Genomic DNA, 13,367 nt, shown 5'->3' with positions numbered 1-13,367 from the left:
CACTCGAGCCCGGCAATCCTCGGAGGAGCACGGGGGTAGGAATAATGATTTCTTTCTCTGGCAGACATGTGAGTAATAGACTTTGACCTCGAGTCTCGAAAAACGGGTCACAGGGGCTAGACAAACAAACAAAATCTCGCTGATTCTGAAACCATTTAACACGAGGTTTTGTTCCTTATAGTAAACTGCGCAGAATACCCCTCGCCTGCAAACTCATGGGGTGATGACAATTATTGAGATAAGTATGTTACTGATACCCTGACTATTTATCATGAAAATGTTGCGAAGGGGTTCCCCTTTCCCCTTTCAAATTGCTAGTTTGTTGGAAATGCATGGAGTCATGATTGGTTAGTGTGTGTGATGAGATGATAGTGGAACCCACAGTATGGAGCCACTATTTGTCTCTAACGACAGACAGTTGATGTCGAGAGACACATAACAACTACATGCTGATTTTCATGTAGGAATACAATCGCTTTCAGATTTACAATGCGGTTTTCTTCCAATAATGTGGTATATTTGTCTGTTTGTATTTTCACTCAGATTAGAATGCTTATTTACGCATTTATATTGGCTTTTCTCTTCCCTTTCTCTTACAGAGACCACATCAGGTCAATTTTTCCTGCTTCACCTGGGCCAACTCATGCCCCGAAGCCCAAACAGCCAGCTTATTTTTGCTGGTTGTTTGTAGGACAGTAGGCACTATCTCGTAGAACTGAGTAGTAACTTGTAGGGATCGTTATATGGTCCTGATGAGTAAGCAGTAGGGGACTGCTTACGAAACATGTCGACTAGGTAGCAGCTAATGCTCTACCACACAACCCCTTCTTAATGTTCCCAGCTAGAGAAGTTAATAAAATTGATTTTTTCTACTAAGCCAGTGAATTTTTAACCTTTTTCCATTTTTTTCACTTTTTGCACACTCACTAGTGTTAGGTCCCTACACTCTCACTGATACCCATGCACCTACACATAGCCTCTGTCACATCTTAGTGCTCCCGCGTATTTCGTCTGGTCGTAGCATGCCCTGTCCCGTTATAGGGGCGGGAAGACCCCTATGATGAAGCATGACACTAACGGTTTTTTAGTGTGTGAGGGGTATTTTAACAAGCACATTGTGCTCCCATCTTTCCATGTGTAAGAGAGAGCCTAGCACCTTTTTAGAAACGGTTAAAAATTAATAAACCATCACTTTTCACTTTTCTTGATAGAATCTCTGTGGTTATAAAAATAACATTGGGATTACCTTGTTACAGAAAATGCCACTTTTAAAAAAATGCAAAAGAAACAATTGATGGACGGAATACTGAACAATGCAAACATTCACCCCCAGTCACAAGGATCTGGATTTAATCCATCATTCTTTTGCTCACCACGCCACCTTGGTTTGGACCTAGCCATATACAAATCAGTCTTGACCCTGTTCCTTATGGGAATAGTCCAGCTTGAACTGCCAAGCCAGCTCCTCCCTGGACCGGAAACAAGCATCCTGAGACCAGTTTCGGGGCACCACCACTTATCAGCCAGGCTAGCTGGAATCCAACCTTTCCCACTTAGGATGACAAATGTAAAAGAAACAATTGATGGATAGGATTCTGAACAATGCAAACATTCACCCCCAGTCACAAGGATCTGGGTTTAATTCATCATTCTTTTGCTCACCACAATACCCCAGTGGGAAAGGTATGCCCAGACAACGTTTTTATAATTTGCACTTTTTGTAACAGTCATTTAGTGTTGCTTCCATTTCTGTTGGACATTAACACCGTCTTTTTCATGACCATCATGCATAACATCAAATGCAGAGTTCATAATTGAGGCTTTAAAGCAACACTGTTTATTGGTATATAAGTCCAAAATCTCTTAATTGGGTACCAAATGTATTTCACACGCACCCTTTTTCCATTACTTGTTTTCATTAGAATTTCTGTTGAAAATGAAATGAAAAAAATGAAAAAAAAATATTTAATAAAGCGCACTGCGGCCAAGCGGCTTCCTGGCGCTAGGGACCTGTTCAGAGCTCACAACGGGAAACCAGGAGAACTAAGAGGGAAAAGCCTGAGAAAAAAGGAAAGTTTTAAGGGCCTTACGAAAGTGAGTGTAGATGGGAATGGAGCGAATAGAAAGTGGGAGGCTATTCCATAACTGGGGGGCCAGGACAGAAAACCGAGTACCGCCAGTTCTGGATTTGCGAAAACGAGGGATGTGCAAGAGAGAGAGAGAGGAAGATCGAAGAGTGCGACTAGGGGCGTGAGAAGAGATGAGAGAAGTGATGAAAGAGGGAGCAGAGCGGGAATGAGCTCGAAAAGCTAAGCAAGCCAGTTTGAAGAAGGATCTGAATCGGATAGGGAGCCAATGAAGAGATTTGAGAGCGGGAGTGATATGAGAGGATTTGGGGAGAGACAAAATGAGGCGGGCGGCCTGATTTTGTATGGCCTGGAGGCGGCGAGTTTCGTAAGCAGGTATGCCCACGTAGAGGCCATTCCCATAGTCGAGGCGGGAGATGATTAAAGCCGCGACTATGGTTTTGAGTGCGTCGGTGGAAAAGAAACGCGAGATTTTCCGGATGAGACGGAGGGACAGAAAACAGGAGGACACGACGGAACTGATCTGGTTGTGCATGGATAAGTCATGACTGACTTTAATACCAAGAGTGCGAACGGAGGATACAGGTGAGGGAGGGGGTCCAAAAGATGGGGGCCAGTGTGCAGGGGACCAAGGGTTAGAGGGACCACCAGTGAGGACAAGTTCCGTTTTGTCAGGATTGAGCTTAAGATGATTAGCGCTCATCCACTCGGAAATGAAAATTAAAGTGGAACAAAATTTAGGAAGAGAGTCGGGGGAAGAAGAGAGATCAAAGACGAGCTGCAGGTCGTCGGCGTAATTGTACACAGAGACCCCCAGCTCGAGAAGGGAAGAGATGAGAGGACAGATATAGAGATTGAAAAGGAGGGGAGAGAGGGAGGAACCTTGGGGAACACCACAAGAGATCGAGCGGGGAGGGGCAGAGAAACCGGAGAGGTGAACAGCCTGGGACCTATCCCGAAGGAAGGACGCGAGCCAAGAAAAGGCCGCGCCCCGAATGCCCGCTGCGCTGACACGGTCGAGAAGAATGGAGTGGTCAACCGTGTCGAACGCAGCGGACAAATCGAGGAGGACCAAGGCTTGGGGAAGGTTAGAATCGGCTTTCCTCTTGAGTTCATCCAGAACTGCAATGACCACTGCCTCCGTGGAGTGGCCCGGGCGGAAACCCGCCTGATGGGAAGCCAGGAGGCCATTCTCCTCGATATACGAGGAGAGGCAGGAGGTGACATGGGTCTCAAGGATCTTGCCGAGGTAGGGAAGAAGGGAAATGGGTCGAAAATTAGAGGGGAGAGAGGGATCCAGACCAGTTTTTTTTAAAATGGGGAGGACGATTGCAGATTTGAAAGATAAGGGGACGGAACCAATAGCCAAAGAAGAATTAAGTAGAGCAAGAGGGGGAGTAGGACAGTTGGTGAAGAGGGTTTTAAGGATGCGTGCAGGTGCACAATCCGCGGGAGAGCCAGACTTAACTTTGATCAGATATTTGAGAAATAAATCAGGTGAGATAGGAGGAAAGAGAGTAAAGGAGGACGGGGGAAGTGCGAAGGGACGGGTGCGGCTGGGTTGAGACACGGTAGGGATGTTAGCTTTGATCTTCACAATCTTGTCAATGAAAAAGTCATTGAGTGACAAACAGAGGGACTGAGAGGGAACCAGAGAAGGGGAGGAGCGTTCAGAAGTGGCAAGATTGTGAACCAGGGAGAAGATTTCACGAGGTTTATTGACGGAGAGAGCTACTTTCTCAGTGAAATAGGAAGTTTTGGCCGTTAAAATGGCTTTTTTATATTCGGTGAGAAGTTGTTTATATTTGGCGCGCAGAGAAGGACAGTATTTCCGTCTCCAGAGGCGTTCCGACCGTCTAAGGTCGAGTTTTAGCGCTTTGAGTTCTGGGGAGAACCATTTGTGCGCGTCATAGGGGCGAACTGCTTTGATCTTTCTAAGCGGGGCCACTAGGTCACACGAAGAGGACAGCCATGTGCTGATGGCATAGGCCTGGGATTCAAGGGGGAGATCAGTGAGGTCCGGGGCGGATGAAGCCAAGGAACACGAAAGAGAATCAAGATCGGTCTTATTCCAGTTGCGGGCTAGAATGTTTTTGGGAAGGGGGGGCTTGTCAACCACACCCAGGTGAATAGAGAAGGAAATGATAGAGTGATCCGACCAAATACAAGGAGATATAGAGGGAGGTGAAGCGAGGGGACAAGAGGACCAAATTTGATCTAAAATGTGGCCTTGAACATGGGTGGCAGCTGTGACATGGGATGTGAAGTTCAAGCATTGGAGGGTAGCGGAGAAGTCTTTAGAAGAAGGATCTTCCCTAGGATCACCCGGCCAGAAATTAAAGTCGCCGAGGAGTAGGACGGAGGAATTATTGACCACCAAGGTGGCCAGAAGGTCCTGAAGGGAAGCTACAAAGGAGGGCATAGATTGAGGGGGACGATAGACGAGGACAACAGTGAGGGGGGCAGGAAGATTGAGAGAGCGGGCCACTAGGTAGTCCACATTAGGTATAGGGGGATGAGGAAGAAGTTGGAATTTGAGGGTCGACCGAATGATCATTGCCACACCTCCCCCAGCCTTGCCATCCGGGCGATCAGCTCGGAGGGCATAGTAGGAATCGGGGAGAATGGCTAGAAGATCAGGAAGGGAGTCAGCTGTGAACCAGGTTTCGGTCAGGAAAAGAAAATCAGGGGAATCGGTGGTCAAGAGGTTAAAGAGTGCTGTCTGGTGTTTGACTGCCGAGCGGGTATTAAGTAAATGAGCAGAGGCTACAGTAGGAGCAGGGGAAGGACGGGAGACAGGGGGAGATTTAACAGATAAAGGAGTAGGGCTATGGGAGGCCCGTGTCAGGTGAGATGGGGGAGAGGTGAGGATACCAAAAGAGTCTAAATGATGCAGTAGGGAGAGTGAGGGAGGAGAAGTTACGGAGAGAGCAGTGAGTTGGGAGGAAGAGTAAACCAATGAAGGGGCAGAGTGGATGGTCCCTGGTCCCGGACCGTCGCGGACGGGCGCAGACGGGCTTAACTTAGGCGCAACTTCGGCGCGCCTTCGTCGTGCCCGCTGCGCCCGTCCGCTGCGCCGCGGGAAAAGAGGAGCCATTATATAGGGGCACATGGGGAAGGAGGGTCAGGGGGGCGTGGCAGGAGGGGAGGAGCCAGAGAGCTGCAGCGCGGAGCCCAGACCCGCCCAAGATGGAGGAGCCGCCCATCCCACTCCGAGAGTCAGGCAAGGAGGGGGCGGTCAGCGGAGGCGGTCTGGGTCGCGTACAGTAAGGGGCAGCCAGGAGGATCTGAGCGCTGGGTCCGAGGCGCTTGAAGGCAGGCAGTGCAGGCGAGCAAAGTTTAAAAATCCAGGAATTAAAATCCGCGTTGCTCCCGGAGAAGCCTCGGGAGATCTGAGGAAGAGCGTTGCTCCCGGAGAAGCCTCGGGAGATCTGGCAACAGGTGTGGGCGTGTGAGCAGGTGAGTGCCTAAAGTGCTTGCCAGGAGGGGAGGAGCCAGAGAGCTGCAGCGCGGAGCCCAGACCCGCCCAAGATGGAGGAGCCGCCCGTCCCACTCCGAGAGTCAGGCAAGGAGGGGGCGGTCAGCGGAGGCGGTCTGGGTCGCGTACAGTAAGGGGCAGCCATCATAAGACAGATTCCTTTGCCAAACCTATTTTTTTTAAATGTTAGCCAGTTGCATAATTTTTTGCTTCATATTTAGAAAGTCTATTAATTAACAAGAAAATTAATTAGCTTAGTAGCTGAAATATGCAAAGATAAATGAATAATGTAATGCTAAAAAAGACGCGCATTTAAAATGTGCTGATTTGCAATAGGCAACCATAGTTATCTGTATAAGCCATAAAAAAAACTAAGAAGCAAGTTTTCTCTAACTAGAAGCCAACCTAATATTGCTGAAATGTGCACAATGTGAATTAGAAGTTTGACCTTTAAATAACATGCTTAGAAAAGGCTGTCATAACTGCATAATGTTCTGGTTTAACAAATGCATTACTTTATACTCATCATTTTATTAATAAATTTCAAGAAGCTCATAGTTTCTCATGTTTCATGGAATGTGCATTATAGACAATAATTCGTGTTCGTATTAAATGGAATGCATTACCTAACAGTGATGTTGCCCTCTAGTTAGTATTTCATTGTTCTGACAATGAAACAGATTGAGATGTAGAAGGCCAAACTATACTAAAATGCATATGGGAATTAAGCCATATGTTTCCAGAATCTAACTACACAAGACTATACCTAATCTTGCAAAAAAGGTTTGATCGCTGCTTGTATTTTCGTGGGAACGGAGGACCTGAACCTGCTTACTGAAGAATGCTGCCATCTTATTGGTCCTTGAAGGAAAAAGCCTCATACAATGTTTTTGACATATTTTCCTGACTTTCATATTAGTTCATGTTCCACAGTAGATACGTGGCTTTGCGTTTTTTCCCTTTTCACTTGCCGGAGCCCTGTCTGTTGTGGCTACTGGTGCTACTGTTTCCCTTTTGCCTCACTTTGCTATTTGATTTTTTAAAGATTGCTACGGCAATTGTATGCTGATCTATTTGCATTTATTGAGACTCTGCTGATTCTTATGAACTACTCTGTATGGGAAATTCTGCGGTTCAAATTTGTCTTTTAAGCTATATGCTCCTCTGATCTCACTCTTTTCAGTTTGATTATGACCTCTTCATGGGTCCTACAAATCTAAAACTCTGATTTGCTCTTTAGAAAAGGGACTTGGGCCCTAATGTGTGAAACGATTTTTCATTTCTTAACGGACTGAATCGCTTTTTGGGCATAAACGTGGTTACTAAATGTGGTTTCTACCCAGTAGAAATCGCATTTTGGAAATCCCAAAAATAGGAATTCATAAATAGTGATTTCCTATTTTCGAATCGTGTCCGCATGTACAAATGATTTCCTAATTGCGACTAGTCACTAAGGGCCAGATGTATGACCACTCTGTTTTGTGGGTAGCAAATTGTGATTTTTTTGCTATTCACAAAATGGAGTGTACTATTCTGTCTCAGACACATTTAGCGATTCCCATTCGGGTCGCAAATTACTTGCATCATAAATATTTATGAGGTAGGTCGCAATTGGGAATAGGCTACAATCACATGGAAGGTGGCCTGCTGGAGACAGCAAACCACTATGTCTGTGTTTTCTATTTAAATCATGCAACTTTTTTGTTTTCAAATGCAGCCCGTTTTCCTTAAAGGAGAATGGGATGTGTATAAAAGTAAAATATGAAAAGGTTTCTTTTCATATTTTAAGGGCAGGCAGTGTTCTGTGGGACCACTGGTTGCTCTTGAAAAATATTTTTGCTTCCTAACACAAAGGGGAGGGGGTCCCCTGTGGACCCCTTTCCGTTTGTGACTGGCTTCCCATTATTTTGAAATTGGTGGTAACTGTGATTGTTTTACAACCTTATTTACGGTCGCAAAACAATCGTACACCCCCCTGCGACTCGCTATAAGGAAGGGATGCTCTTGGCACGCCCCTTCCTTATAACAACTCGCAAACCCTATATTTCTTCAATGCAGTTGTGACCTGCACCAGCCCACAAGCTGTCCTTGCAGCAGTGTGCCATGTCTGTCTGTGTATTTTCAGTATGCCTTGCCAGGCTTAATGTTGTGGCAGCCAGCGGGTTGATTGACCTGTTGAAGGTGTCAAAGTAAGCCAGGTACTGTCTGTGCTGCAGCCGCTGCACACGGTGGTCCTGCTTCATCCCTGATAGCCATCGCCAGTGGCAGCTGGTGACATTTGAAAGCAGTGGGGCGTAAAAGTTGGGCATGACTTTTAAGCAGCAAGTGAAGCGAGCACAAGTTGAGTACAGGTTGGGTCCTCCTACCAAGAGAAAATTTGAAATGGATTGGTAAATGGTGCATTTTAAAGCAAATGCATTCCATGATTGTTAGAACTGGCTTTTTCTGGTTGGCTAAGGCTGACGCCAAAGCTAGGCCGAAAACACCATTCTAGTCAGGGGAATAGAGTCACACGCCAAGATAACCCCTGCTCACCCCCTTGGTAGCTTGGCATGAGCAGACAGGCTTATCCCGGAGGCAATGTGTAAAGCATTTGGGCACGCACGCAACAACATCCTAGGCACACCACAAAAGGAACTCCACACAAGGTTATATAAAAATACCTTTTGTATTGTCAAAACACATCAGATAGTAATCACAGAATATACATTGTGCCAACTGGCACGGGCAATAATCACAAGGGATTATTTACAGGACAGGGCCACCTGTACTAGAAAGAACAACCACCTAAGTATCACAATACAATTAGGGGTATAAGCAAGAACACATTACACATGATGCATCACAACATTCAGAGATGTAGGGAAGGAAAACACATGATGCATAAAACATATATTCAGCAGTGTAATAACAAGGCACATGATGCATCAAAACACATTCAGAGGTGCAGGGAAGGAAAACACATGATGCATAAACCAACACGCTCAGAGGTTTAAGAACAAGGAAGACACATTATGCATAAAAACATTCAGAGGTGCCAGAACACAACTCAATAGCGCAAAAACACATGATGCCTAAAAACACATTCAGAGGTGCAATAAAACCACACAATTGCGCAAAACTTACATAAGCCACCACCTGTGGCAGGCCATGGGCCAACTGGCCTTGTTGGGGCTAGGACGCCCCTTGTCCCAAAGTCAGGGGCCTAAACATGGCAGCTGCCCACGAAGTGTTGGGCAGCTGTGAAAAATGATGGGGCCAACGAGGGAGCCTCACAGGCTCTGAAGAAATAAAATGTCCCCCGGAGCCTCTCAGGGCTCTAAACAAATGACTGGCCCCTTTGAGCCTCGCTGGGCTCTTTGCACAACAAAATGCCCCCTCTGAGCCTCTGTGGCCCTAAACACAAAATGGCCCCCACCGTTGGAGTCCCCCTCCTGGAGACTCAAAATCTCATCAATGCCTCTGAATCTCTCGGGGCTCAAATGAAACCAATCTACCCCCACGAGCCTCCCTTAGGCTCGAATCACCAAGCATACCCCTGAAGCCCTCGTGGGCTTCACACCAACTGTGCGCCCGAAAATCAGGAGGGGCACTTGGTAGGAGGGGGCGGGCACTGGCAATGTGCCCCAACGCCCCCTCTAACAGTATTGGCCCCTTCGCTGGATTCCCCCCGTCTGGGGACTCACTAAGCCACAACTGCTCCCCTCTCCCAAAGCGGCCCGCACTCACCGGACTGCTTCCTGGAGGCAGGTCTCTTCTCCGGCTGCGGGGCTCTCCCTTCACTCTGGGAGCCTCGCGGTCAGACTTGTCCGGTTGCTCTGGTGCAGAGCGGGCCACGCGCTGGGTCAGGTGGAGGCGGGGTGGGCTCTCGTCCTCCCCCTTGATGGTGATGCACCCTCGGCCGTCGGCGGGGCTCTCCCAGGGTACGGGAGCCCCGCGAGAGGGTCCAAGCACTTCCTGGTCGTCCTGTTGTCCTGCCGCAGCTTGCCTGACTTCCGGGTCGCGGCTGCGGCCAATCGCAGCGCGGCCCTGGGGTAGGGAGGCGGGACACCGCCTCCCAATCGCTCTCCGGGCCGGCGGCTGCCTCGATCACCAGAGGCGCTTTGGGCAAATGCCGGGTGGGCACCAGCTTGTTAAGAATAAACAATAAATCGAGGTGGGCACTTGATTTGATCAGCGATCCAGGCAAATGCCGGGTGGGCACCGGCTTGGACAATTACAGCGCCCCCAAGCGCTATGGCAGAGGCAAGTGCCCCTAAGCACTAGGGGGGTCAGGAGGACCAAGAGAAGCGCTCCCCAGCGCTAGTGGATAAATAAAGCGCTTCCAGGCGCTATAAAGACAAATCAAGCGCTCCCAAGCCCTAGCAGGCAAAAGAAGGTCTCTGTCACAAATAAAGCACTCCCCCAGCGCTACAAGCAAGGTCCAGCAGCAAAGTGAAGCAAAGGGGACCCAGCAAAAGGTCTCCGGAGTCCAGGACATCAGCAGTCCATCAGTATTCAGGGGCTGGGCAGGGCCCAGGGAGGCAAGCCTTCCCCTGGGCCCAAGCAGCAGCACACCCCTGGCAGGATTCAAGTTGGGAACATTAACATTTTGGAAGGGGACACAGCCCCATTTTATACTGTAAAATCCTTTGTCTAGCAGGGTGCAGGCAATGTGAGAAGCAGCTACAGCTGGTTATAGGGAACTCCTTTCACAGGCCAGGCTAGGGACATCAGACGCACCATAGGGGGTGGAGCCAGCATTGTGTGGGGGAAACCCAGCCCCATTCAGGCCCAGGTGCACCCCTCCCCTCACATCAGCATGCTAAACACTCCATTCACCACCGGGGCAGACCCTCCCAGACTCTTGGAGCCAGGCTCACCAGCCAATCACACGCCAGACACAAATTACACAAATATGCCAACTTCTAAAAGTGGCACTTCTACACTAGATACAATCATGCCGCATATATCATTGTGCAGCATTCAATCTCACAAGTTCGCACATACCAAACTCGACCCTGCACTCCCCACACATCAGGAACTACCATGGTCATACATATTCCCCATTCATTCCTATGGGAGGGTAGGTCACTCACTACACATACACAGAGAGCTCACGCACTTTACACTGTACCACAGTGAAAAAGTGCGCAGAGGCCTAAAATCATCAACACCAGGTCACAAAAACAGGCTAGGAAAAAGCAAAAAAGTTTCGGGGTGAACCTGCCAAAAGGGCTGGGTCCAACAATGATAAAGTCAGTCTTATAAGGCAGTGAAACACATAGTCTTGAAATAGTATGCACCGACCCAGAACCTCAACTCTGCACAACCCCATCAACAGGTCCAAACACCATCAGCCCTCATAAAAATGTTTACAACTATTTCCCTGATTGCCTGCATCATCATTAGCAAACAATCACTCTCTACAATAGTCATCTACTGCCAATTACATTATAATTGACACATTTAGATACTCATTGGCATTAAACCACTAACATCACCTCTGATAGAGGGCCACTTTCACTATTACCCACGCTATGCTTTCTCTGGACACCATGACCTCCCCACTGCCATTTTCACTCAAATCATATATTGCCACTCAGACCACCACTTCTCTAAAGCCACCCAAATTATCACTTTAACAGAGTCACCCACTCACCTAAACCTAGCCACACTACCAATCACTCACTGCCACTGACAAAGAACAAATTTGATTGCGACATTCATATTTTGTATGCTTTGTACCTAGACATTTTTGGCTTCCTCGGTGACGGACCGCCTTTGCCGTATCCAGCATTGAAATTAATTGACCCGGTAGCGGACGGACACTCCATTATCCTGACCCTGTGGAATTTATACGGTGGGACGCCAGAGCCGGCCCGGAGGGCTCCCCCATTGTGAGTTTATACTTGCCCTGCCTAATCTTCACTTGGGCTGTGCGCTCTCAAAATCTGGGAGCTCTTTATTTGTTCTTTATACTGAACATCTGAACTTTCAAGACCTGTTGTCCGTGACCTGTGCCCCTTCCCATTCATATGTATTTTAATTCAGTTACTCCTTTATATAAGGAGTGTGCCCCCGCATAACCAATTACTTGGAGTTTGGACCTGGTATCCTAATATCCAGAACAAGAAACTCTTATATGGAACCTATGATTTATTTGCGCCCTGACGAAGGAGTTTAGGACCAATAAGTTCCTTTTCCGAAACGCGCGTCAGCGCCTCTTTTTGCTTCTATATGGATTGTTATTTACAGTATACCTTTTGAATTTTGTGTGTAGTGAGTTTGTGATTGTGTTGAAACTGGTTGTTCAGATGAAGTGTTTGAGTGGTTTTGACTGACTGGGTATGTCTGGCTGTGTTCTTGATTCATGGGGGTTCGTTTGTGTGTATATAGTATAAATATGTATATATAGATAATTTGTTGGGTACTGTGGTCAAGAATATGAATATATACTGCTATTATGTTTCAAAGTATTAGAAAAATATGTAAATAGAAAGTGACAATATTTTTTGAATAACTTTTGTTTGTGGGACAATGTTTCTTAATATATGTATCTAGGATGTACCACCTAGTTTAAAATATTACTAAGTGAGGGGCTTGTTCTTGCTATTGTTCCTAGACATGATGCTGACATAACAAAACACTGTAATGTTCCGACTAACAATCACCATTTTTCATCTAAATGTAATAACTACCTTTCACTGAGAAACAGTCCCAGATAAAGAAACAATGGGTTTAGAAGGTAGTTTAAACAAGCAGGGATGATGAGAACTGAACCAGGAAGACAATCATTGAAAAGTGCCTGTTCAAACTTAAACAATCATCAGCAATACTCTTTGGTACACAATTACCTAGGGTAGTGAGACAGCAGTGCGCGGGGTATTACAGAATGACAAAGCAATTATTGGCCACCTCTATGCAGTTACATTGCCGTTAATTACACTGGAAATGTTTAATTAATTCATTTCTGTCCCACAAGATCCCAGTCAGAGTGACAGACACTACTTATTCAGGACAACATGACACATGAAAATCAGCCGCACAAGCACAAAACTTAGCTGTAGGCGAAGCACCAATTCTTCGAGAAGCTGGTGACACGTCCCTGGAGGAAAGCAACCCAGAGCCAAAATCCATCTGAAAACTTGAATAACTCTTGCCCTGCATTTCCTGTTTTTGAAATATCGAGCCAACCTGCGCAACTTCCTTACTCGTATTACACATCATGTTTCAGCATAAGAGCAGCAGTCATGTTTAAATAGGCTTCCTCGTAGCAATACCACCATGACTTTCCTATTGTTGTATATCTATCTAGGACCCTAATTCGATATTCCAGATTCATGCCCTTATGTGGTTATAATAAATAGTATCCTTATAAAGGCATAAGAATAATATCCATATTTAGTAATAGCCCATGCAGTCCAAAGCACGGCAAGGCTACTCCCATAGACTCCTAAAAAGCACAACGCGTTCTTTAAACAAACCAAGCCTCCAGCAGCCCAGGAATTCCCCCTGCTTTTGTTATGTTTTGCACAAGAACTCCTGGAGTCCAGAAAGAAATGTTAGTTCTTAGTGACGTCTTATGTCCAACCATACGTCAAACGCGGCACCTTTCAGGTATAAATATACCAATGTTGCCTTAAGCAAACACACGGTGGCGTGGAGCAGAGCGGCTATCTACTTATCAACCGAAGCCCAGCTGATGCGTGAGCCAAAGGAAGCCGCCCCTCCCCTTTGACGCGCTGGAGAAGCTGCCTTTTCTCACGCCGAGAAATCCAGCTCCGGTGTTCTCAAGTCACACTCGCGGGTTGCTGGGAGAT

Source organism: Lissotriton vulgaris, chromosome 8 (assembly GCF_964263255.1).
Source record: "Lissotriton vulgaris chromosome 8, aLisVul1.2, whole genome shotgun sequence".
NCBI lineage: Eukaryota > Metazoa > Chordata > Amphibia > Caudata > Salamandridae > Lissotriton > Lissotriton vulgaris.
Note: the sequence above shows the minus strand (reverse complement) of the source record.